Raw genomic sequence first — 2,999 nt, forward strand, 5'->3', positions numbered from 1 at the left:
AGACTGCAAGACAAAAAAACTATAAGAAGAGACAAAAAATATCACTATATAATGATAAAGGGGTCAATTCAGCAAGAGGATAAAACAACTGAAAATATATATGCACCCAACACTGGCGCACTCAGATATATATATATATATATTATTAGGGCTAAAGAGAGAGCTAGACCCCAATACAATAGTAGCTGGAGACTTCAACACCCACTTTCAGAATTGGACAGATCTTCCAGACAGAAAATCAACAAAGAAACTCTGGACTTAATCTGCACTATAGACCAAATGGACCTAATATATATTTACAGAACATTTCACCCAACAGCTACAGAATACACATTTTTTTTTCCCTCAGCAAGTGGATAATTCTCAAAGATAGATTATATATTAGGTCACAAAACAAGTCTTAAAACATTCAAAAAGTTTGAAACAATATCAAGCATCTTCTCTAACCACAATGGAATAAAACTAGAATTCAATAACAAGAAATTTTGGAAACTATGCAAAAACATGAATATTCAACAATATTCATGGTCCTGAATGACCAGTGGGTCAATGAAAAAGTTAAGTAGGAATTTGAAAAAATTCATAAAAGCAATGTTAATGGAAACACGACATACCAAAACCTATGGGATACAATGAAAGCAATACTGAGAGAGAAGTATATAACTCTAGTGCCTACATCAAAATAGAAGAAAAACTTCACATAAACAACCTAACTAGAGAAAGAAGAACTAGCATCTTAATGAAGTAGAAACAGAAGAACAAACAAAACACAAGATTAGTAGAGGAAATAATAAAGATGAGAGCAAAAATAAATGAAATGGAGAAAAAAATACAAAAGATCAACAAAGCAAAAAGTTGTTTTTTTGAAAAGATAAATAAAACTGACAAATCTTTGGCCAGACAAAAAAGGAGAAGACTCAAATAAAATCAGATAAAAAAAGAGACATTATACCTGATACTGCAGAAATTCAAAGGATAATTACTGGCAACTATAAGCAACTGTATGCCAATAAATTGAAAAATACAGAATAAATGTATAAATTCCTAGATATATACAACCTACCAAGATTGAGCCATGAAGAAATCCAAAGCCTGAACAGACCAGTAACGAGTAATGAGGTTGAAGCCATGATAAAAAGCCTTTTAGCAAAGAAAAGCCTGGGAACTGATGTCTTCACTGCTGAATTCTACCAAACATTTAAAGAAGAACTAATACTAATCCTACTCAAACTATTCCAGAAAATAGAGAAAGAGGAAATATTTCCAAACTCATTGTATAAAACCAGTATTACCTTATATAAAGTAATCCTATTTACAATACCTACAAATAAAATTAAATACCTAGAAATTAACCAAATAAGTGAAAGATGTATACAATAAAAACTATAACTCATTGATGAAAGAAACATAAAACAATGGAAAAATATTCCATGTTCATGAATTGGAAGAACCAATATTGTTTAAATATCCATAGGACCCAAAGCAATCCAAAGATTCACTGCAGTCCCTATGAAAATACCGATGGCATTTTCCACAGAAATTGAGAAAACAATCCTAAAATTAATATGGAGCCACAAAAGACCCAGAATAGACAAAGCTATTGTGATCAAAAGGAACAAGATTGGAGGAGTCATATTACCTGTCTTCAAATTATACAGTGGAGCTGCAGTAACCAAAACAGCATGGAACTGGAATAAAAATAGACACATAGACCAATGGGACAGAATAGAGAACCTAAAAACAGATCCATACACATACAGTGGACACAACTTTGAATATTCTCATTTATCTGTGGGAGGCAAAAATTAAAACAATTGAACTCATAGAAATAGAGAATAGGATGATGATTACCAGAGGCTAGAAAAGGTAGTTGATTGGGGTGATCAAAGTGGGGATGTTTAGTGGATATAAAAAATAGAAAGAATGAATAAGTACTAGTACTTGATAGCACAATAGGATGAATATACTCAATAATAATTTAATTGTACTTTTAAAAATAACCAAAAGAGTATAATTAGATTTTAACACAAAGGACAAATGCTTGAGATGATGTATGTTTCATTTATCCTAATGTGATTATTATACATTGTATGCCTGTATCAAAATATCTTATATATCCCATAAATATATACACCCGCTATGTCCCACAAAAATAAAAAATAAAACCCTTGAAGAAAATCTAGGAAGTGCCATTCTGGATATCAGCCTTGGTAAATAATTTATGACTAAGTCTCCAAAAGTAATTGCAAAACAAACAAAAATTGAAAAGTGGGACTTGATTAAATTAAAGTGCTTCTGCACAGTAAATGGAACTATCACCAGAGTAATGAAATAGCCTGTGAAATGGAGAAAATATTCAGAAACTGTATCCAACTGCATTAGTCCATTCTCACACTGTTATAAAGACATTCCCAAGACTGGGTAATTTATAAGGCAAGAGGTTTAATTACTCACAGTTCCACAGGGCTGGGGAGACCTTAGGAAACTTACAATCATGGCGGAAAAGGAAGCAAACACGTTTTTCTTCTCATGCTGAGCAAAGGAGGGAAAGCCCCTTATAAAACAATCAGATCTCATGAGATCTCACTCACTATTATGAGAACAGCAGCATGGGGATAATCACCCCCATGATTCAATTATCTCCCACTGGTCTCTTCTATGACACCTGGGGATTATGGGAACTACAATTCAAGATGAGATTTGGGTGGGGACACAGCCAAACCATATCACCAACAAAGGTCCAATATCCAGAAATTATAAGAAATTTAAACAATTCAACAAACAAAAAAACCAAATACCCCCCTTAAAAAGTGGGCAAAGGAGATAGACACTTTTCCAAAGAAGATGAACATGCTGCCAATAAATATATGGAAAAAAATGCTCATCACCGCTATTCATTGAGAAATGCAAATCATAACCACTGTGAGATACCATCTCATACCAGTCAGAATCACTATTATTAAAAAGTCAAAAAATGACATACTGGTGAGATTGTGGAG

Source organism: Sapajus apella, unplaced genomic scaffold, assembly GCF_009761245.1.
Source record: "Sapajus apella isolate SASKATOON/1434 unplaced genomic scaffold, GSC_monkey_1.0 scaffold4, whole genome shotgun sequence".
Classification (NCBI taxonomy): Eukaryota; Metazoa; Chordata; class Mammalia; order Primates; family Cebidae; genus Sapajus; species Sapajus apella.